At 39.9% G+C, this 24,996-nt stretch overlaps 1 protein-coding gene across 15 annotated transcripts in view; it reads right to left on the bottom strand.

Moving 5' to 3' along the window:
* Positions 1-24,996, bottom strand: part of FOXP1 (forkhead box P1) — a 539,690-nt gene that overhangs the window by 287,153 nt on the left and 227,541 nt on the right. For all 15 annotated transcript variants that reach the window (XR_013982997.1, XM_080995718.1, XM_080995726.1 and 12 more), the window contains one exon: positions 21,578-21,643. The gene's annotated coding sequence lies outside the window, so the exon portion shown is untranslated. The remainder of the gene's footprint in view (positions 1-21,577; positions 21,644-24,996) is intronic.

The raw sequence follows: 24,996 nt of genomic DNA, 5'->3' as shown, positions 1-24,996 counted from the left end.
CATTCAATTGCTTCAATTTCCTGCCCAGAGCCTCGTAGTCTCTTTTGATCTTCTGGAGGCTATTGCTTGCAGTGTCATTGGTGTGGTGTAGTGGTTAAGAGCGGTAGTCTCGTAATCTGGGAAACCGGGTTCGCGTCTCCGCTCCTCCACATGCAGCTGCTGGGTGACCTTGGGCCAGTCACACTTCTCTGAAGTCTCTCAGCCCCACTCACCTCACAGAGTGTTTGTTGTGGGGGAGGAAGGGAAAGGAGAATGTTAGCCGCTTTGAGACTCCTGAAGGGGAGTGAAAGGCGGGATATCAAATCCAAACTCTTCTTCTTCTTCTTCTTCCCACATGAACCAAGAGGAAGGGGTATTTGTCAGTGGGTTTTATGATTCCTTGCAGTCGTTCAGTTACATCTTGGATCTTAGCCCCGGGGAGACAGCACACTTCCCGAGACATCTTGTCAGGCCCACAGATCACTGCTTCTGTTCCCCTCAGTAGGGAATCCCCTATCACCACTACACGCCTCCTCTTAGGTTTGGTCGGGGTTCTTCCGTGAGCTGTCCGTTCCAAGGTCGCCTGCACATTCCCTGAGGACTGACTTTGCTGCTCGTCTTCATATACCTGATCGACTGTAATGAGGGAGAGATCCTCAAATGGAGTCTGCTCTTCGTCTTCCATGCTAGGGGAGAGGACCTCAAAGCGATTGTGTATTTCTAAACAATCAGAGCGAACCCTGGGCCTCCTACTTCTTTGAGTCACGTTTCTCCATATATCTGGCTCCTGTGTTGGTGAACTAGCCTCCTTCTCAGGGGAGTCCCCTGTCACCTCCTTGGTGGAGACGGTGTGCTCTGTTGCTTCCAAGAAGAGCTCCAGCTCTCTAATTCTTTGGAGCGTAGCTACACGTTTCTCCAGTTGCTTGACTTTGTCTTTTAAGAGGGCAATCAACATGCAATTGCTGCAGGTAAAGCTGCCTGCAACCTTTGGCAAGATGGCAAACATTGCGCAGGAACCGCAGGCGACTGCAGCTGTTCCCTCCCCCTCCATCTTGAGAACGTGTCGTTGGGGGTAGCTACAGCGGTCCTCCATCATAAAAAGTGTGAAGACAGGACAAATAACTCCCCCCACAAAAAACCTAGGTCTCCCCCAACAAACGTTTGAGACTAGCTCCCCTAAATCTAAAAGATGGATCAAACTGCGCGCGCCGCAAATCAGCCACAAAGAAACACACACACAAGAAAACCCTTTTTGCTCCTTCTTCAACTGCTGCCCTGCAAGCTCTGATAAGCTCCGCCCACAGCTAATCACCTGCCTCAACAGAAACCCTGCCCCCCCTGACCTTTGCACAGGGAGAGCAGCTAATCAGCCACAAAGAAACACACACACACAAGAAAACCCTTTTTGCTCCTTCTTCAACTGCTGCCCTGCAAGCTCTGATAAGCTCCTCCCACAGCTAATCACCTGCCTCAACAGAAACCCTGCCCCCTCTGGACTTCCGGGGTGGCGCCATCGGCAATGGCGGACTCCCTCTGATCTGGAGGGACTAGCTCCACGAGAAACGAGTCTTTTCCGCTATGGCGAAGCGGGGACCCTTTCAAAAATCACAGGTGGATGAAGCCTGTGACCATGGGACTCGGCGGGCACCTTTAGCGCCCCCCCAACCCGCAAAGGAACCCACTAACGGGCTCCGGAGCGAAGAGGGGGAAGTGGCGCGGTGCTGAGAGTCAACTGCTTCTTCCATGGAGTGAAGCTGCACAGCCGTTGCCGGAGAGCGCTGCCTTTTTCCTGGGACAATTTGGCTCCTAAAATAATCACCCGTGAGTACTTAAATCTCGGACAATTGGACTTTAAATAAGGACTTGCGAGCAGAAAGGAAAATTGGACTTAAAAGTTTATTTCAATTTGGCACAGAAACGGGAAGGTCTAAACAGGAAGTCAGCCTTCCGTTTCTTTGTAGATAGATTGAAGCAAAGACATGGCAAACTAGAGCTCAGAAAATCGCTTGTAAAAGGTTAACTTTCATCATTTAAAATTGTTGAACCCCCTTTGGAAGCAGGAGAAGAGGGGGGATTTTCTTTCGGACTGTTTAAACCTGCAGAAGTGAGTGCAAAATAAAGTAACTTTCCACCGTCTTGATCCTGGAGCGGGGTGTCAGGACTGACGTTTTTTGAAGCTCATTGACCAGAGACAAACGTCTTTGACAGATAGCTAAAAGAAGAGAAACATAGTGATTCCATTGTTCCCCTTCGCATTTTAAAGGAACAAATATTGACAAAATATCTGAAAAAGGAAACTTGTCTTTAAAAGAAAGAACAAAAAGAAGTTTTCCCCCTAGAGGGAGACTGTGAAACTGTAACCAATTTCGGGGAACTTGCAGCTGTTACTGATTACAATCGTGGGAATAGACTTCTGACCTTGCAGGACAATGTATTCAGAAGCTCTGTTGTGTGCTCTCTGTAAAACAAATGCCCTACTGGAACAGCTACATGAGAAGACAGACTTGATGACTGATGCGATCAGAAATTTTGAACAGGCAGTGGGAAATTATATGGAGCCCACCCAGGAATTAAATCAGGAGTGTGCCCTGACAGAACAGATGAGGGAAGAGGATGTTGCTGAATCTGGGGCGCCAGAGATGGAGGGAGCTGTGGCCCAGCAGGATCATGAGCTTTTGGATTTGACAAATGAACTTGGAAAAAGCCAGATTTGGAAAGTTTGGTCTGGTTTGGAAATGGGGGGTTGGATAGACCCCCCCCCTATGCAGGGATGTTTGGACTTTTCAAGTCTGGCAATGGGCCGTGAGATGTTTGGGGTTGTGGGGGCTCTTAATTTTGGAGGGACTTTGAAACATTTTCTTAAATACCATATGGAGTTTAGTGTGGACTATGGAAAATCGAGAAGGGTCAAAAACATTATTAAGCTGGAGTTCCCACGAGTGAAAGGAGCAGGAGACAAAGGAAAATACAGCTATAAATATGAAGAAGAGCCGCGGAAGGGACATGGAAGAGACTTAAGGGCCTCGGATACAAGATTACCAGGTTAATGCGCTAGATTGATGGGATAAAAAGGACTGACAAAACCCGGGACCAGGAGGAAGGGACGTTGGATGAAGATTGGATTGTTTTTGTTTTTATTATTATTATTATTATTATTATTATTATTATTATTAGGATTGTCTTATAAAATTGATGAATGTTAGAAAAATGTTGGAACGAAATTACTTGGCTTTAGCAAAAATGTTTAAAGAATTATGTAAGAATATTATGGTTATGAGAAGTTGGTAAAAATAAGACTTAAGTTTTAAGCTTTAAGGTTTTTTATAGTAAGATAAGATTAAAATAGATTAAGGTAATGTAATGACAGAATATTATGAAATATGGAAAGGATTTGCTGCGACAATTAACAACCAGGATACAAAAAATGGGAGGAGGAGGAGGTCAAAGAAAGAAGGTAATGACAGTTAAGTATTTGAGAATGATGGATTTGTTTTTGAGTGTTTGTGGTGTATTTTTGTTTTTTGAACTTGTATTGTTTGATGTGGTTTGTTTTTTCTTTTTTTTTTCTTTTTTTTCTGCTTTGTTCTCTTTTGTAATTCTAAAAAAAATTCAATAAATATCATTTAAAAAAGAAAAAAGAAACCCTGCCCCCTCTGACCTTTGCACAGGGAGAGCAGCTAATCAGCCACAAAGAAACACACACACACAAGAAAACCCTTTTTGCTCCTTCTTCAACTGCTGCCCTGCAAGCTCTGATAAGCTCCTCCCACAGCTAAGGCTCCTACTGTGCTGAACCAGCTTACCCAGGACATAATGACTTAAGACTCACTGCCCTTTGGGAATATCTCCTGTGATACTGTGGCCACTATCTCCCCTTCCACCTTTAATAGACTTTTCAATCTTTGTATAATATCTAAAATTGGTAACAACATAATGTTGTGTATGCATACCCATGCACATGTGCGCATATGCACCCATCGACATATGCTCAATGCCGAAGCGATTTGGCCTATTAAGCTCCACTGGCATGTGCTAAGTGACCTCAAGGCAGCTTACAAAACTTGCTTCAGACATGTCAAATCAGTGGGAGCAGGAAACAGACTGGTAAGAAAGCTTTACCATTAATAATAGTTGATATCAATACACATCGAAAGAAACCACATTAAGTGCCATGACGTTTACACAGTATTATATCCCCAATGAGCCTATTGGGCCATTTTATTTAAAAGGTGTTACTACCACATCTGTTTTAATTTATTTGCAGAACAGTGCTTAAAGTGTCTTGAACATTGCAAAATTCAAAGACAATATCTGTTTATATATACTTTTGCATGCATTCAAGCATCAGATTAATACAAGCCTTGCTAGGAAAGATTCACTTGTTCTATGAGGGGTCAGGGTAACTGATTGCTGCAATGGCAAATCACAGCCTGTGACCAACTGGATACCTTCCTTCCACTTCAAACAGAAACGGAATAAAACACTCTGTGGTATACTCCACTCTTGTTATAGCCACATATCACAATTAATGCTAACTACCACACTAAATGTACAGAGAGCTACAAATACATACAAGGAGGCAAGTCCATCCACAAATATAAACTTTTCTCTTTCTCCAAAAAGAAGATCTGATGCACCTTAAAGAAAAAGGGGTGAGGGATGAATCAGGGGTGTGTGTGATATTTTAAATAACTGCCATCACTACTGCTATGCAGTTGTGCAGCAGAAATAGAAACTGACAACATATATAAAAATACTGTTGAGTTGTAGACCAGAAATTAGAGTCCAGTATAGGTTTATCATCTTAACTGGAGATCAGAAAACTGGCTCCTAAAGGGAAAGAAAGAACATCAATTCAATTTTTCTTAGAAAACCATTTCCTACCAACTTTGAAAACAAGAATGCCTACAGTGATCTGATTGGTTTCTTTGTGATTGTTTTGGCTCAGCTCCTTCATCCCTCCTCAGTTGGGAGGCTAAATGTTAGCCTAACCACTAGCTTCAGAGGGTTTTCTTCTTATTAACCTTCCACTTTGTGTTTCCAATTTTAGAAAGGAGTAAAACTATCTTTCAGCAAATTTCACCTTCTCTTATTTGCTTCTGAGGTGAGAATTCAAGTTTATTGTCAAATGGACAGAGAAGAGCAGCTTCAAAACTGCAGTATGTACTTTATATGTTTGGTTTCAGCTTTTTGGGTAACGGGCATTTTGGACTTCCAGTGAGCTCCTGATTTAAGCCTGGGAGAATTTTATTGGAAATACAGTTTTCTTGCAACCTCATGTTGTAATTAACATCCATACTAAAGTGATTTATTAACTTGCAGAGATATAGCATATTTTTATTCCAAAAACCCAGAAACTGAGAAAACTACTCATCCAACATTTTATTTCTGCAATCTGAATCTATCTAGGAAATACTACAAATCACTTATTCACTGGACAGATGGGGTGGGGGAGCAAATTCATCCCTGAAAAGCAAACCTGGAAGAGACATGTTCACTTGCAAGCTCTGCATTTTCATCATTGAATTAGCTCCAGTCTTGTAGAACCAGCTTTAGAAGATGTATGGACAGTGTCATCACATAGCTTAGTCACTAGATGGCACTGTATTTAAATTATATCTGGGTGGAGTCAGGAGTTTCCTGTTGCTGTTCTGTTCTTAGTTTAAGAGAGAAAATAAAGTTCTAGCTCCCTGACAACTGAGTCCTCTGTGGCCAGGTATCTTCAGCCTTTTCGGACTCAGTATCAACCCAAGCATGCATATGGGGACCCCTTTCTTAATCTTTTACCAAATATCTGCATGGTGGTAGTAGTCCAGTTGTGCGACCCACCATGAATCAGGTTGTGGCCCACCGGTTGCTCTGAGCTTTCAGTGACACTATAAGACTGAGAAATTTCAGCTTGGCTTTCGTACTAAACAATATTTACTAAGACCATTACCAAAGTGCACCATATAACTAAACCAAGCCCTTAAATGTTCTGTTTTGCAAATTTCATGGGCCGCTAGGGATAATTAAAAGGACAATTATACAAAGTTGATTCAGTTTGGAAAATCAAATGGTATTTTCTGCTTTATAGCACACGGTAATCTGGTTTCTCCCTTCCTCCTCCCTATTATTACTATCTTTTGTACTTTTATGGTCACGCAGCACAAACAAACAACAGCTGCACTTTAAAAGGGAATCTGTTATTGCTTTTTTATTATTTGGTTTTGTTTTTGCTTCACCAGTAGCTATTCCTTCCGGTAGATCATACAGAGAAGCGAGTATGGAGAGAGATTATTATTAAAAAGTAAGGGGATGACATAAAAGCTGCAGCTGCAGAAAGTGGTGCTGCTTTGGGTGTTTACAGTGCCGGAATGCTGTTTAGTTTGTCATTGTGTCCAACCACTACTGTAAAGCTAGTAAAGTACATTATTGGTAGCAGCAGCTCATGAAAAATACAGCAGAGAAACTGCTAGTGGCAGAAGCATTTAACTTTCTTGTTAGCCGTCCTCCCCCATGTGGCACTTTAGCACCCGCAAGTTGTTTATTATGTTCCGTGCCAGGCAAAATTGATTAAATGGGGCTCTTAAGAATCAAAGCGTTATAAATTCATGGAAATACAGCAAGCAATAAATTCCATGGAATTAAAAGCTTACTAGTGCTATTAGCATTTCAGAGTGTTTGCATTGTTAATACCAATGTACCAAAAAAAGATACTCCCGTAATACAAATGCAAGCCAATGCAGCACATGCATAAGCAATAACATTTTTACAAAATGCGATCAAAATGCAGACTTTTTTCCTCCTCTTTCTGACCTGAAATGCTCATTAATGTTTTAAAGAAAAATCTAAAACAAAAGCAGTGATCTACAAGGAACACAATGATTTATGCCCAGTCATCATCTGGAATATCTTTTATGATTGTTCGAAACAGAGGCAGTGTCCCAGATCACCCCTTTGCTTCAGCATGGGGCAGAGCACTAACTTCTGTTAACAAAGGGTGCAAAGGTATTTCACAATTTTCTTTCTTTCTTTCTTAGCCCCCAATAGGCTGAATTTGGGTCATATTCATATTGAATTGGTACTCAAATAGTCACCATTTTAACAGTAGAATTTTTACCCCAGGTCATTCTGTCATCATTCCAGTCTAACTACTAAGACATCAGAAAACATACATATATCATCAGCACATTGCTACAGACAAAAAAAAATCATACAGTTAATAGATATTATTCTATTAAAGGAAAATGAGCAAAATAGCACGCTTTACAAATATAGTTGTAATGTAAATTTGCTACACTATGCCTTTTTAAAAGATAAAACTTTGCACTTCTAGAAAATCTTATTGAGGGTCACAAACACTTTACAAGAAACACACAGAGATTTAAGAGACTGATTTTTTAAGAGTTCAGAGTTCTGTTCATGGTGAGAATGGAGTAACAATTAGTAATACAACCACAACTTTACATGAAGCGGGGGAAACAGTCCATGCCCCCCTCATACCAGGTTTGTGTTTTTTTGAGGGGGGTGTACAGTGGTACCTCAGGTTACATATGCTTCAGGTTACATACGCTTCAGGTTACAGACTCCACTAACCCAGAAATAGTGCTTCAGGTTAAGAACTTTGCTTCAGGATGAGAACATAAATCGGGCTCTGGGAGCGCGGCAGCAGCAGCAGGCCCCATTAGCTAAAGTGTTGCTTCAGGTTAAGAACAGTTTCAGGTTAAGTACGGACCTCCGGAACAAATTAAGTACTTAACCTGAGGTACCACTGTATTAGGCAGTTTCCTCCGTTTAGCTCTCCTAGCTGGGATCTTATGCACACAAAACCACTAGGCTATAGCCCCACAAGGCTTCAGCTCCAAAATTAGAATTATTGAGATACAAAATGTCAAGAAAGAAAGCAACAGTGGCTTGCACTCCCCTCCCCCCATGCTTCTTTGACTCATTTAATGCAGTGGGAGGGGTCCCCCCCCCCCAACATCAGCAGACCACATTTCTGACCCACTTCAAATGAAGCACGGAAATGTGAGGAGAGGAAGTACAGCTGTTCTTTTCTGGTGTCTGTCTGCCTCTCAAAAAAATGTGGCAAAATCTTACAGATATTCAAATCAACATAGGAAGATATTAATCTTGTAGCCAATGCTCAGATTATGTAAGTACACTCAGGGTTTGTGGCAAAGTTCGTGGTGCTGTATGAGCAGTACAGAAGCAAACAGAAGCAGGAATAATCTAGTTTGCTAATTTTCTCCATTTTTTGGGGGGGGGTGTGTGTGTGTGTGTGTGCGCGCGCACACACACATGCGTGCGTGCAAAACCTAAAGGTACACTGTCCTTTTTAAGTGAGCATACCTTAGTAGCTGCTGCTGTATATACGTACTAGTATAAAACAGAATGTATCCCATCTCCTTGTACATAATTAAACCTTTTTATTTCAAACAGGAGTGTACACACATTTTTTTTTTAAAAGAATCTACATGTGAAAAGGTTTTTGTGGATCATGTGCAGAAAATGGTTTCCCAGAGATGTCTAAACAGAAGCAAGTTCAAATCTATTAGTGTCTGCGACACGCTGGCATCATGTCACCACTAATGCCTCGGACATGCTGGAATCATGTCGCCAGTAATGTATCTAGTTAGACTCTAAGGGAAACCTAATAGAAACCTAATAGAAAACTGTCTGATAAATTCATGAGTTCCAATAGAGAAGCCCTAGAATTTTATCCATTAGAGCTGGACAGTCCACGAGCACTGACCAGATGAGATTCCCCAGTACTTCCAATCTATATAGAAGAGATCAAAATCACTTAGTTTTATAAAAACAGAAGTCCAGCCCATAGAAGACTCACTCAAGAAATGTACAGCATTTCGGATAATCAGACACGCTGACACAGAACAACCAAGAATAAATTTGAGCTCACAGAATATTCCCTGCCACATGACACGGGCTTTCTCTTAATATCTGCAATAGTCCCTCATCACAACTGCAGACAGCTAGAAAGTGTGTATATGAGTATTCCAAATTTTCAGCTGAGAAATTTATTCACAACACATGACAACACAGAACTACACACGTACAGCAACAGAGAATCAGAAATATTTTATCATCCACTGAAGCAGGTACAGTGGTACCTCGGGTTAAGAACTTAATTCGTTCTGGAGGTCCGTTCTTAACCTGAAACTGTTCTTAACCTGAGGTACCACTTTAGCTAATGGGGGCTCCCGCTGCCGCCGCGCGATTTCTGTTCTCATCTTGAAGCAAAGTTCTTAACCCGAGGTACTATTTCTGGGTTAGCAGAGTCTGTAACCTGAAGCATCTGTAACCTTAGGTACCACTATACAGAGTTCTTGCGGATGACAGGAGGCTAGTTTCCCCAAGAAAAGGGTAATTCTCCCAAGATTTCAACAACTTTTCTTGTTCTGAAATCATTCCAAAAAGTGTTTTAAAATCCTGAGGCTATTACAGAATAGGCTGTTGATCTGTCTCCCTCTATGTCACCAACCCAGTTTGGATATCAACACTGAACCATAGTTTAGCAACATTTAAAGGAATGGGCTCAAACCTGAGGCCCATGCATACCAACCTTGCTTCCCCTCCTCTGACAAGCTGCAAGATTAAAAGCATCCAATTCCTGTTTTAGACAAATTCCAGTTGGGGTATTACACCCAAAAAGTGACAAACCATGGTTAGTTTAAACTACAGTTTGTTAATGTTCGCATGTTTCAACAAACCATAGTTTAGACCAGGTTTACCCAACCTGGTGCCTTTCATATGTTGCTTGGCTACAACTCCCATTATCCTTGATCACTGACTACATATGGGAGTTCTATTAACTCTTTAAGGCCAGAGAGAGACCAGAAGCAACCCATATGTAGGGCAGATTCAGTTTACAATTCAGGTGTCCATGCAGAACCACTAGTCACCCCAGATAAGGGAGTGGGCGTCAGATTTAAAGGTTAGGACAAGGGAGTCATTAGTTCCTAGAAACAAAGATAGGTCATACAAAAACAAACAAACAAAAATGCCTCTAGAGTGATTCATATCAGGAAACTCACTAGAATAATAAAGTAATTTTGCAGATCTCATAACAATTACATAAAAGTGAAAAAAGCAAAGTGACATATAGTGAGTAACAGAGCAGGAGAGCAAATATTTTAAAAGGAAAAAATGAGGATTATTTTTTTTAATATCACAGTAGTCTCGAAAACAACCTAAGGCTATTTCATATGTAACATTTTTTCCTACATGGGTGTAGGAAAATGCATGCACATTCTCATACAGAAGGTATTTATTTTGCCACTCTACTTGTGTAGGAGCTGGTATACACTGCAGCTTTCAAACATGGGCATGTGTGCAGAACTTCCATATTGAAGGTTTACACAGGTGTGCGCACCCACGATGGGGAAAAATATATGGGAACAAACTCTCAACTGCTTTAATAATATGTTTCAACTTGTGTTTCAAGATATGGCCACCCCAGAGCAGAAGACACATTGATCATCATAAAATATACCATCAGATGTGACTCACTCAAATAAAGCGCTTCCACGCAGAAACCAAAAGAACTAAAAAACCAGTCACTTAAAATTTAGACATGGGACTAGAGGATCAGTGGCTTATGAGTGATCTATAGAACAAGACTGAAAAAGAAAGGGAAATGTTCTGAATCATACAGCTGAGCCAAAAATAGGGTTGCCATATTTCAAAAAGTAAAAATTCCTGACACCCACAAAGTTGTACAGCTTTTTTTAGGAAGACCCCAAAAATTGTTGAGCTTTTGTGGGGAAACCTCCGCCCAAAATAGTGCTTTTGTGTTTTCCCAGACATTTTGCCGTTTCAGCACAATTCCCCCAACACCATTTTTGCACCCGAAAACCAGGACATGTCTGGAATTTTCCTGACGTATGGCCTAGACAAGAACGATGTGGCAGGACTAAGGCAGTAGCTGAACATCCCAGGACCAACTGCAAACCACTCAAAGCACAGATGCTAAAACTGTCCTCTCTAATTAAAAATTAGCTAAAAAGTGTCTACTGACATGGCAGCACCTCTATGAGAAGAATATGTCCAATGAAGAACAATCCAGGGCAAATGTCACTTAACATGTTTGGTTGCAGTACACCGGAACGAATTATTGTATTTGTTTCATCAGATAACGGGAATACCTTCTGGTTACGTGGTGGGTATCACCAATGGAGTAATATTATTAATTTTTCCTTCTTTCAAAGTATCACTAGTTATGCTTTACATGGGATATACATTCACTTCAGCTTTAATATCACAACCCCATTATGCCTTAAGTATCACAGGAGACCTTATAGAGGTAGTCAAATAAGATGGTTGCACTCAAGTAATAATAAGCACAAAACCTGGAGGGTAGGACTCGAACCAATGGCTTCAAGTTACAAGAAAGGAGATTCCAACTAAACATTCAGAAAAACGTTCTGACAGTAAGAGCTGTTCAACAGTGGAATAGACTCCCAGGAGAGGTGGTGGACTCTCCCTCCTTGGAGGTTTTGAAGCAGAGGTTGGATGGCCATCTGTCATGGATGCTTTAGCTGAGATTTCTGCATTGCAGGGGGTTAGACTAGATGACCCTTGGGGTCCCTTCCAACGCTGAGATTCTATGATTCTATGAAATCAACTATCAAGACATGACTACAGAACAAGCAATCACACCAGATGGTATACCAACAGCCAGTCACTTCCTTTCTGTGTTGCACTTAAGCACTGATAATCCGAGGACTTTTTGTACCTTCTACTACAAAGCTGATTATACAAAAGCAATTATTTTTGTTGTTGTTTAGTCGTGTCCGACTCTTCGTGACCCCATGGACCAGAGCACGCCAGGCACTCCTGTCTTCCACTGCCTCCCGCAGTTTGGTCAGGCTCATGTTTGTAGCTTCGAGAACACTGTCCAACCATTATTTTATACAAAATCGATTTAAGTAGCCTCCCAACCTCCCAACCATGCACCTGGCAGTCAGTAGCAACAGGGCTTCAGAAGTGAAACAATTTAGAGAATTTCCATTACAGGTACTAAGGGTGTGGCAGTGTCTCTTGCTTGTACTAGATAACCAAAATCCCTCATTTTAGGGAGCAATTATTACAGCCTGCCACCAAAAGTAGCTAAATGGTGAGTTCAGTTTACTTTAATTTCATGGCCCCAGTCAAGGACAAATCTTAATTCATTTGTTTTGATATCACCCAAATTAGATGTCTGCCATCCCTGGTGATAGATCCTTAAGCGTACTATTACATAAGGCACACTGAAAACCCAAATTGTTGATTCTCTTTTAGGAATACTAAGGAAATGCTAGAAAGCAAGTGTTAATTAGCAGGAATTCATACGCTACATATTAAATAATTGTGCAATCGTAAAACTCCCAGGTGCCTCAGCAATGGAATCCAGTACAGTATAAAATTGTTAGAATAAACAACTAGGGAACACAGGATGTCAGCTGTGAAACATGTTAGCTATACCTAAAAGGTTAATCAATCTGGCAACCTCACTTTTATTTGATGGAAAGCAGACCTGTGCTGGTTTTAGCCTGTAAGAATATACCAGCACCTAATGCTTTTCCGTCCACTGTGCCTTTCAATTCCTTTGTTTTGGGGAGGCAGTACACTGAAATGTTCAAGTAGTAGGATTGCTGTAAACTTTTTTTTATTCCCTGTATACAAGAGAAGGGAAGAAAAACAGAACTAAAAAAGGTACTAAGGATAGCCAGGCACTGACAGTACCCTAGAGCCACAACTGGCCAATGCTGCATCATTCCCATGTATTTTTGCATATCCACTAGAAATACACAGCAGTGGATACAGTGGCACCTCGAGTTACATATGCTTCAGGTTACAGACTCCGCTAACCCAGAAATAGTGCTTCAGGTTAATAACTTTGATTCAGGATAAGAACAGAAATCATGCCCCGGCGGCGCGGCAGCAGCAGGAGGCCCCATTAGCTAAAGTGGTGCTTCAGGTTAAGAACAGATTCAGGTTAAGTACGGACCTCCGGAACGAATTAAGTACTTAACCTGAGGTACCACTGTACAGACAAACTGCCTTTTAGTTGAATGTTACTGTAACATATTTTATGTATGTGATGTGTCTCCCTCCTTCATATGTGTAGGAGGGTACATAACACCTGATTGACTCATATCAAAAGAACCCAGCTCCCAAATCAGTTGACTTCATTTTTTCTAGAATTATTATTATTTTATTTATTCAATTTATATACTGCCATTTATCCAAAGATCCCAGAGTGGTGTACAACATTAAGGACATACTTTACGCAGCATAATAATAAAAACATACTATAGGGCATACTAATAGACAGCATCAGCATCATCATCATCATCAGAACAACAACAACAACAGTACCCCACATTTAATAAGCCATAGATTATTTAATGGCTGAAGGCCTGGGTTCATTTTATTTTTGCAATTCAAGCGTCATCCAAATAAGATACTACATAACATAGTACACCACTTTCTTTCCTCTCCTTACTTATAAGCCTGTAACATGGTACAGTCAGTTCCCTAGCGACTGACAGCTGCACTAGTACATCAATCCCAATTGTAGCTGCTACGCCATGGTTGAAACAACGTCTATATCACAGGATCGGAAAAAGAGGCCTGCGTTATACATACTCAAGCCTATGAATTCCTAGGTCAGCATATTTATCCGTTTGAAATGATTTATCTTGCATCCTATACATTCTGCAGATACTTAGGTTCATTAATGTCAACAGGTCTACTCTGAGTAGGACTAGCACTGGATATGACCTTCTGGCACCAGACGGCCAAAGTTAAATGTATCTACAGGCCTCACCCCACTTGTGCACAATGAGTATGCACGTACCATTTTCAGCACCAAAACAGGGCGAGGCAGAGGCGGAATGGGGTGGAACAGGGCTGGGCTGGGCTGGAACAGAACGGATGGGACTTAAACACATCTCGCTGATGCATGTGGCGCTCAATAATGGAACCCCCACATAAGTGAGAATTCCCCTGTAGTTCAAAGGAAGACTAATTCAGCCTCAGAGCTGACCCTCATTCTGGATTATCCATACAACCTTCCCCATTTTGAATAGACCAGCTTCAGGTTCCTCAAATGCATCAATGATCATAATTTTCCTCTGGATTATCCACACCAGAGATTATACAGAATATGTATTTTGGATCAGAAGAAAATAATGCATCCCGTGTTTTTCCAAGGTTTAATCAGCTTTTCATGTACACCATGGTGATGATCAATCATCTTTTAGAATGTTGCTAACAGCTTTGATCTTCTGAGACAATTCGAAACAACACTGAGCCTGTCAGTGTACAGATTTTAGTTTGACATAGCATCTGAAAAATTGCAGGAGGCCTAAGGATCAAAGTAGGCATATGCCAACCACCAAGCTATTGTGCTTGTTGTGTCGCACAGTTAATAATAAAGATTTTAACTGGGGTGATGGCTCACCATAAAGAGTATAGTACTCATACCAACTGATGTTTAAGTTTTGTTTATGTTCTATTCAAACATCTAACATCAATTAACCACAGGGAAGACTACACTATGGCAGAAAGCAAATTATTTACTTCCTTTAATTGAGCTTTAAGCGTAGCCATTTCTGCCACAATACTTAAGTCCCTAGCTTCAATACAGGAGTGGTACCTTCCTATCACTACTTGCGACCTTGCTTCCTGCTCAGAAGGACACAACAAACTACCAAAGGCCAAGCAAAATATAGTTCCCCATTCAGATCCTGCCATTTCATTGATAACAAAAGGAGCTCATGTCATGAATGAACAAGCTCAGTGATTGGAGGCCAAATTACAACCCCAACCATGCAATGCAAAAGCCATCTACAAGTACATCACTAAGGCAGTAAGAAGCCAGTTGGCCATCATATGGTTTCTAAGCCTGGAAGGCAGAGGTCTCCTGCACTGGAAGATGATAAACATGCCAAACCTTTTCTTCCTATGGAAACTCTTATTCATAATAATAATAATAAATATTCAAGACCAGAAACTAGTTTGGTGGACCATGTTCTCTACATATGTTGTAGAAGGATAATCACACACCAACACACCCTCATCAAACATGACTCAAAGAGTAACTTTTACAGTTGAGAAAATATTATCTGAAGAACAGGAGAAAAGTCTAAAATTATAGCCCTTGTGTTCCCATGCCACCACACCTGAGCCAATATAATATACACAGACATATTCTGTATTTAATGTTCAGAAAGGTTAAGGAAGGCATGAAAAAATTAAATGGGCCAAAAGTAAACAAAAGAAACATGCTCTCCTGAGATGATTAACTAGAGCAGATAATAGCCTATAGAGAACTCCTCTGGCAAATCTTTGAAGTCTTCGATACAGCATTCTAGTGGCTCATATTAATGAGATTTGTTCAAATAGTTTTTAAATTAATCCAAAATGTCCTAATCTAATTTATAAATCTTCCTGACCCAATTGCTTTATAAAAAGTCACAGTTTCATCCATCTATTCTCCACAGTAGTCTTCCAGTTCAGTGATATAAATTGTTTTACATTTTCTGTCTCTTGTGATAAGAACATACACAGTCCTTTTGGCAGAAAGAGGACAACTGTCCACCCACAGTGTACAGCTGTAACACCATTTATGTCTTTACCCATTGGGGGGGGGACCCAATTAATAATTTCCTATTGTCTTTTAAACAAGGACCTCAAAACAATCTGTTATAGTTACTTTCACAACACCCTAGTGATGCAACAGGAGTTACCAATGCCCATTTTAAAGAGAGCTGTGCGACTCTACAAAGCTGGCAAATAACATCAACAAGGTCACATAGAACGAAAAGTATCACTATTCAGCATAGCATGAAGGAACTCCAAATCTAATCTTCCTCAGGTAACACTTTGTTATATCTGATAGAGCCAAACTATACCATGTTGATTCCAACACACATCGTGTTTCATTCAGTTAATGGGTAGGATTTGCAGATCTCAAGGCATACTGCCAAGGTGCTTACGTGAGTTTCATTTGCTTTCACTTTAATTTCTTTGCTTGACTATGTGTTTTAAAACAATGTATCTTTCCATAAATCACAAAACTGTTCCTGACCCAAGACAGAAAGCAAGATATGACAATCAGGTGAGAGAGGCTTAGTTTACTGCGAGTGACAACAATTGCAGTGGCAGACTCCTGAATTTTGCCTCAAATTTAGTCCCATACAAGTCTCTAAACTGTGTTGGTCCAAGATTCTGTGATGTCTGAAAATATGAAATAGTCAACTGTATTGACCCAAAGCTGCTATGAAATGTCTGGACATTTTCTGAAAACCTACCTTTGCACAAAAAACAGTTTGTCTACCCCTCAACAGATTCATAACAACTGAGATTCTTCTTTGCTATTTATTTTTAGCCTTCTGTTCGTGAGAACATGCTAGAAAGTGTGTGTTCCTGTTGCAAATGACACAAACAAGTCCTTGGCAATTGGTTCTATTTCTCTCTCTCCCCCCCCCCGCCATTATTTCTTATTTCTGTATTTATAATGTATTTTGTAGTTTTATCGTTTATTTTTATGCTGTGAACCATCCTGAGATCTACCGATGAACGGCTGTATACAATTTTTAAAAATAGAACTAAAATAGGCAAACTCGGCCCTCCAGATGTTTTGGGACTACAATTCCCATCATCCCTGACCACTGGTCCTGTTAGCTAGGGATGATGGGAGTTGTAGTCACAAAACATCTGGAGGGCCGAGTTTGCCTATGCCTGCATTAGTGTGCCGGCTGCAGTGTGTAGGTGTCTTGCGTGAACGCTCCCTGCACTCCTCTTGGGACTGAAAAGGGATTAGTTTAACCTCTGGTTTGCTAGTAAAACTGAAATACTGTGCCGTGAAATGATACATGCCTAAAAAGTGAGTTACCAACATAAAAAGTTTGGAAAACTCTGGTGTAGCGTTCTCGTTGCTTTGCCTCAAAAAAGATATTGCAAAGCTAGAGAAGGTTCTGAAAAGGTCAACAAAAATTCCCAAAGGGATAGAGAAACTCCGCTAGGAGGAAAATGGCAATGTTTGGGACTTCATAGGTTAGAGAACAGGTGAGTTAAGAGGTGATACGATATAGAAGTTTGTGAAATTATGCATGGGATGCAGAAAGTGGCCAGAAAAGTTTCTCTCTCTTTTGTAACACTCACGGATATGTAACTAAGCTGAATGACTGAGAATTCAGAACAGACAAAAAATGTCCTTCTTCACACAGCACACATTTAAACTCTGGAATTTGCTCTCACAAGAGGCACTGCTGTTACACTCAGGTCCTGCTTGTAGATTTTCCATGGGATTCTGGTCGGCCAATTTGAGAGCAGGATACTGGACTTGATAGGCCAATGGCCCCATACATCAGTACTGTTCTTCTGTTGGATACCTTTTGTTATCAATAATGTATAACTTTACTTACATATAGAATTTCCTCCTCTGTTTTCAGTATACAAATAACCGGTAACATTCAAATGAATTTGTTTGGTTAAATTAAAATGCCTTTTATGTATTTAAACAAATGTATGCGGCTAAGAAGCTAACATCATTATTAAGCATGTTCTTCTGTGTATGTCTTTATCTAGAAATCCGATATTTTAATTTAGAGTCTTATTCTGAAGGAAGGTTGTTTTGGATACAGCAACTTAATTATACGTTATGATTTACAGTGCAAAGTGAAGGAGAATGTATAGATCTGAAATTTATGGGCACGATCCAGCAAACATTAAATTGTTTGAAAAATATCAGTAGAAGAATTAAGCATATGCTTAGCTCTCTCCAAATGAAATCAGTAAAACTCAAAAGTGTATAATTCTGTCTACATTTGTTTGTTGTTGTTTAGTCGTGTCCGACTCTTCGTGACCCCATGGACAAGAGCACGCCAGGCACTCCGGTCTTCTACTGCCTCCCGCATTTTGGTCAAACTCCTGTTAGTAGCTTTGAGAACACTGTCCAACCATCTCGTCCCCTTCTCCTTGTGCCCTCAATCTTTCCCAACATTAGGGTTTTTTCCAGGGAGTCTTCTCTTCTCAGGAGGTGGCCCAAGTATCTGCTCCAACTACCGCACAATTGAGCTCATTTCACACGCTAGCAAGGTTATGCTTAAAAGTCTACAAGGCAGGCTTAAGCAGTATGTGGACTGAGAACTCCCAGAAGTGCAAACTGGATTTCAAAGGAGCAGAGGAACCAGAGATCAAATTGCAAACATGCGCTGGATTATGGAGAAAGCTGGAGAGTTCCAGAAAAACATCTACTTCTGTCTACATATATTTGACCACAATTTAAGTTTCTGCTTAACATTGTCATTGTTGAGTATATTGAATTGTATGGTAGCACCTTATGCTGCAGTTTCTGCCCTGTGCTACGAGTGGGATAAAATATATCAAATAAACAGAGATTTCCACTCCCCTTGAAATAATCTTCAAAATTTATAGCAAGATTGAAAGAAAAATGTTGTTTCAGTAATATTCCCTTCTTTTTATATAGGTTTAAGGACTACAAAAATATCCCTGTAGGATTTAAAAGCACAACCTTGCTGATGCAAAGGAACAGTTTGATCACTAATACACAAAACAGGATTCACCTGAAATTAAGCAATCAAAGCAATTGAGCTTGATCTCAATCAACCAAACCCTTAACCTTTCTTATTTCAATGGCACTACTCCAATTAGCGCTCCATCACCATTTCCATTATAGAAACCCACTCCTATGGGTTTTATTGTCTTGGTGATTTCCATTCTCAACAGGATGAAAGTGGGCCTGTAAGTTTCCAGCCAAAATGCAAATTACAGTATAGCACATACGCCTGTTTTGTTCATTTCCTACCAAAAAGGAGAAGGGGCAATGTTCTGTATGAAATCATGATGGAAAATAGTACTGACAGGAGTACAGGTAAACATGTGTCTGTGGTAGCTAACCAGCCAGTATATGTGGTAGCTAACCAGCCAGTATATGTGGTATATTGAGTACCTTCTCCCAGCTAATAGCTTCAGTACCTGCTCTCTTATATAAGGCAAGTCAACATGGCAAATTCTCCTGCACTCAAGTTTGTTGCCATAGTGCAAAACTGAGAGTGTGAGAACCAGCCATCTCAAGAAAACATCACTCCTTATCTTTTGCGGCTGCCAGTGTACATCTCATTATTATCTGCACATGCCAGTTATGTACCTGAGTTTATGTGTTCATGCACACTTTTAGCACAGTTCCTGACTATGCAAAGGAAATCCTTGCGTGTTAGGAATAGAGTCTGCCGCCATGACCTATCTTCCTACATTCACAGTATAGGGTGGTGTCACAAAGCTTGCTTGTATTTCAGGCCTCAGCTGAAGGCATACCATTGCCATGACTTTGCCTAAAACAAATTCTTCTTGACACTGTCTCTGTTTTTTCCGTATCAGGAGAAATACTAATTCCACACCCCTGTATGCCTAGGTCCTGCTTTGGAAGCGACTGCAGCTGTCTCTTCCTTAGTCTTACTTCTCTGTATATTGCTCTGCGGACCTTCGCTCAATATGGAAGGGGTCACTACCATAGCTGTACAAAATTAATAAATAAATAAAAACACTGAAATGATCCCATAATCAGAAAATGCAATGTATGATAGGAAATGTTGAAACTTTGTGAGTTATGGCCCAATAAAGTAATTTCCACCCACTCAGAATGACTGTAAAAGCTATATTTTCACTTTACAATTACAGCTAAATTTGAGTATTTCCATAGATGAAGCTGTTGTTATCAACAGTTAACATTGCATAATAGTCAGTTGTAACTCCTGATGTCCTGATGAACTGTTTAATAATTATTACAGTGGTACCTTGGTTTAAGAACAGCCCTGTTTACGAACTATTCGGTTTAAGAACTCCGCAAAACTGGAAGTAGTGTCCCGATTTGCGAACTTTACCTGGGTCTAAGAACGGAATCCGAATGGTGGAAGGCCTCATTAGGGAAAGTGTGCCTCGGTTTAAGAACGGTTTCAGCTTAAGAAAGGACTTCCAGAACGGATTAAGTTCATAATCAGAGGTACCACTGTATTCAGATTATTCAAGAATAATTTTAAAACTGTAAATAAAATAACTGTCCTGCATGTAAACAAATAATGATACTGAGAGACCAAAGACTAACAGTTACTGACTTTATATAATGGAGCATTCACTACTTACAACTACACGACTGATGCTTGTTGCTATGGCACTTAACTATTAATTTCTGAGAGAAAGTGAATATAAAACAGCCAGATGAACATCAGCCAGATAACATAAATTCATCTCCAAATACTGGCAGGCATTACTGCCTGTCTTAATAGTAATTTGCCCCTATAAGGATAGAGGGAACTGACTCATTTTGAGTCAGAAACAATGAAGGGCAGCTAATACACTGAATTATTTTATTTTATATTTAAAAAAAACTTTTTGGTAGTAAGTCTCATTGAAATCAATGCAAATGTTCAGATGTAAAACATAAGTTGGTGTACTTGAGCCATAGGATTGCCAACTGCCTCTTCCCTTCTCCTTTTCCTGCACAGCTAGGTGGAGCTGTTCAGAAGCTTCTATTCATTTTTGATGAACCATGGTTTCAAGGTTTGCAAGTTTCAAACAGACCATAATTAATAACCCTAGTTTTTCAACTCAGACAAAAAGGCACATTGGGGTGAAGCAAAAACTCTGAACGCTCAGCTGCATGGGAGGAGGAAGAGGGCTGATCATAAAACCTCATGGCATCCAAAAGTGGCCAATGAGTCTGAACTGCGTAAGTATTTTTTATACCGGTTACACCAGGGGTCGGCAACGCTTTTTGAGGCCAGTCTGGTGCACTCCCCGGCAGACCTGTCGGTGGGCCGGACTGTGAGCACCTGGGCATGCGCTCAAGCTATTTCCAGCGCACTTCTGGGATGGAGGAGCGCCCATGCGCGTGGGCACATGCTATTTCCGGCGCTCTTCCGACTTGGAAGTCGGTCCCCACGGTGAGGGGAAAAAAATGGTGCTGCGAAAAAAAGAGCACAGAATCCCAACACCGATCCACGGAACGGCCATGGGCCAGTTCCAGTAAGCTCATAGGCTGGAAACGGCCCATGGGCCTTAGGTTGCCAACCTCTGGGTTACACTGAAACACATTCCAGCGTGTACTGATACAGCTACACAAAGCATACCCAAAATCTGCTATAACCACCAGCCGCAAAATAACTTTAGGATAGGAAATACAAAGCTAGCAAAGAAGTTTGAAATATACTATTTGTTAAATACAACATAAATCTGAGGCTGCAATTCATTTATGAGAAAAAAGCCTTGAGAAAAATGCTGCAATCCTAAATACTTTTTTTTATAGGTAGGAAGTTCCATTGAGCACAGTACTTCTGAGTAAACATGCATAGGATTTCACTCTCCAAGAACTATGATTTAGCCACAGCTCCCAGAATAATCCACTACTTTTGTTTACAGTTCTGATACTTCCAGACTTGTGTTCTCACTGGGTTCCAACAGGATTCTGAGGCGCTTCACAGTGCCATGTGACACATCCACAGGAAAACAGGCAGTAAGGCAAGATACTGAACCCATGCATTTGCTTCACTCCACATGGAAATCAAGCGCAAACATGTAATTTATTTACCTTTTAAGTGGCTTCGGCCAAGCAATCTTCAGCTACAGCCAACCAAAAAAGGTCAATCTTCTTACCCTGGAAACAAAATGGATACAACAGTATGACTGACCAGGGCTAGCGACAATATGAGAGATATTTTCACAGAGATATTATCAAGGGCAACTGTAAATAAAACAACAAATGAATCCAATTGCATTTAATGGTGAATGACTTTCAGAGCAAGGTAATAAAAACAATCAAGTCACAGGACAGTTAGTTATCAGTAGCAGCCATTGTGAAGCTCAGTTCAAACAAACAAAACATAATCTTTGGGGGCAAAGAAAAACTCTACAGATGAAACTGACTTTGTTCTCTCTAGCACAAACTTTCGCAATCTTGATGTTTATCCATTTATTCTCACTTTAAATAATATATTACTCAGAAGCCTTTGTTCTCAGAGATCGGGTAGGTTTCAGTGCAACATATACATGTGGCTATGTATTGATTTAATTCTTTTTAAGGCTTACTTTTGTTACCACAGTCCTTATTGCTCTTGTTGTTAACCCCAAAAGATATACTTCTAGATAAGCTGCCTTGAGTATATCAACAGAACTGATTTCGTCATTCAGACATTTCCCCTACAAAATAAATACACATCACTGTTTTTAGGGAATTCCGTTGTAAGTCATGCAGAACACACCAAGTATACCAAGGATTACTTGGTGCCATTAAAAAGTGGAAAAGTACACAGTTATGTGATCTAAAGGGAGGGTGTGCTTTTTTTTATCACGTAAACATCACAGTATTCTCTTTCATGCAAAACGGTATGTAATCCTTTAAGAAACAAAACTTATCTTCCATTTTCTGGTCATATAATCAGTGTATAGAAGAAGTGGGGGAAATTTAATTTGCATCAAGTTAATAGATCAAACTACGAATAGCACTTAAATTTAATTCAACATCACATTACTAAACACGTTGGTAAGTAGCTTATGTGCTAATAGCAAATTGTTCCAAATTTAACTAAGCACTGATCATTTGAAGAACAGTACAGTCATTTGTGGACAACCCACGAAGCTTTTTTTCCAGGTACAATCCACTGAATGTTACAGGTGCTTAATGTCTCCTGAAATCAATGGGAATTGGGTGTTTTCTGTGTATTTCAATGGAATTTAAGAAAATCTTAATACAAACCAATCCACATGTCTGAAAAGCAAGTGCTACATTACCCCTGGAACCATTCTCTTCAGCTTTAGAAGGCTAGTTTGTTGTGAAGTATTCTGAAACAACCTTCTCCCTAACATTGTAGCCTTTTTCGTAAATTGGCCTTTGGACATTAAGGGTCATTTAAACAAGTAATCTGTCACCTGTATTAGAAAATTATAAACTCTAAATTGTTCCTTTTTTTGTAACAGGCTGACCAGTTATTTTTTCAATCTTCCAAGCAATCAAATCTTCCTATGCATTTTTGATCTATTAACTTTTTCTTCCTCAATTAGCGCCAACTTTGGTTGTTTGTATTGTTGTATGTTGTATGTTATGCTTATTATATGTTATGTTATGTTCACGTTTAATAAAGGTGGATTTCTGTATTGGGGGTGGGGGGTTATGTTATGTTGTAAATTAAATTTCCAATAAAAAAATATTTTTAAAAAAAATTAGTGCCAACTTTAACAATTATGCAGCTGTGTTAGAAACATCAACTAAAAAACTTGGAGAATTAAAGGCAATAACATGGAATATTCCACCACCATCCCTCTTCTCTACAACAGCTGTATTTGCAGGCACTGAGGCAATGCATTAGAAAAAAAAGTGTTTTCCTTCCTATATCAGTACACTGTTTAAATTTAGGCTTAAGCTTCCTAAATAACACTTCAACAGCACATGCATACTGGGGCCTTGCGTATATTTTGACATCTCATGCAATATATGAATTTGCTGACGCACCTAATAAATTTGATTTTTGCATTAAAATCTCAAATCTCAAATTTGGACACACAAAATGCATTTTACTACTCCACCAATGACCCACACTGCATGGTTCTGCTGCTGAAAAAGTCTCCACCCTCCGTTCTATAGCAGCTTTCAGATTCCTATGAACTTAACAGTTTCACTCTTTTATGTTAGGTAAAGAGAAACGTGCTGCGCAGGTTCTAGTCTTTTCATTCCATCAGGTAAAAGTATTCCTCTTTTCAGACAGACAGCAACACAGAAGTCTGGGCATCTTTTCCAGGGAAGGATGGGAGACTATTATATTACCTTACAAGAAAGTGACACTCTTGGCCATGGTCATGTGAAAATATTTCTGAGGTATCCTTTAACACCCTTTAAATATTGAAACAATAAAAACAATATTTGCTGTTGTACCTTTGAAGCTCTGACAAAAGCTTTGTTTTAGCACTTACCACAGTGTGCAATAAGAGTTAATAATCAAATCTGTCCCAACCCCCACAAATGTTAAACAAAAAGATAAAAGAAATGCAAATAGCTATTGTCATGGAAAGTTAAAGTACCTGTCTGTATTTTTAAGTGAAAACTATTATCTCTATCAATCAAAATTTAAGAATACAATAGCGCTAATCACATAAGGTGCTTTGACTGAGGTGCTTTTTCCTCATAAAGAAAGACTATAAAAGTAATATACTAACAATTAGATAAGCTATTTGCAATGTTGCTACGAAGCGGGGGGGGGGGACTTTAAGCAGTCTTATTGTTAATAAAATGCTTCTGAATGTGTGTGTTGATTTGCACCCAAGAAGACTAAAAAATCCCTACACATTTTAATAAGATTGGTGAAATTTTATTCAGATCCTCACACTTGCCAACATGTGGTAGAATAGCACACTCTTCTGTTTAAGAGGAGTTACTCAAATGAAGGAAATAGTTAATTGGTAACCCAAATTCTTACTTCTAGCCTCGATGTACAATAATCGTATTTTCAACAAACATGAGGGTTTTATTTGTCTTTCTCTTTAAAAAGCAAAAATAAATAAATAAAAAACCCCTCTCATTTGACTTTCAAATAGAAGCCAGCATTCTCTTATAGGCTGCACGAATCTCATACAGAGTACATACATAAATACAGTTTCAAGCATGGGTTTTCATTTTTTAAAGCAGATTCAATCAGGAACTGAGCTGGTGCAGTTGATAAGAGAACACACAGCAGCAATTATGTCTAGATTAAAAGTAACAGCAAGTGATATTTAAAATGCCTTTAGTAGACAGTTAAAACTAGGATGCCATTATGCTAACTCTGCCCCTCACAGAGAAGCAATAGGACTGTCAGTTTCCCTCATCCCACTTTCCCACTGCATTATCAGGTTTCCTACTCTATAGTCCTATTACTTTCTGCATCATAGCTAACATCTCTAGTGTGCTATTAATATCAATGAAGAGACGACTCAATTTCCACAAAAGAAAAAAAAAACCTGATCCCTAGTATAAAACAG

The sequence above is a fragment of the Podarcis pityusensis genome, assembly GCF_964106645.2.
Source record: "Podarcis pityusensis genome assembly, chromosome: 2".
Classification (NCBI taxonomy): Eukaryota; Metazoa; Chordata; class Lepidosauria; order Squamata; family Lacertidae; genus Podarcis; species Podarcis pityusensis.
This window is presented reverse-complemented; position numbering and strand designations above follow the sequence as displayed.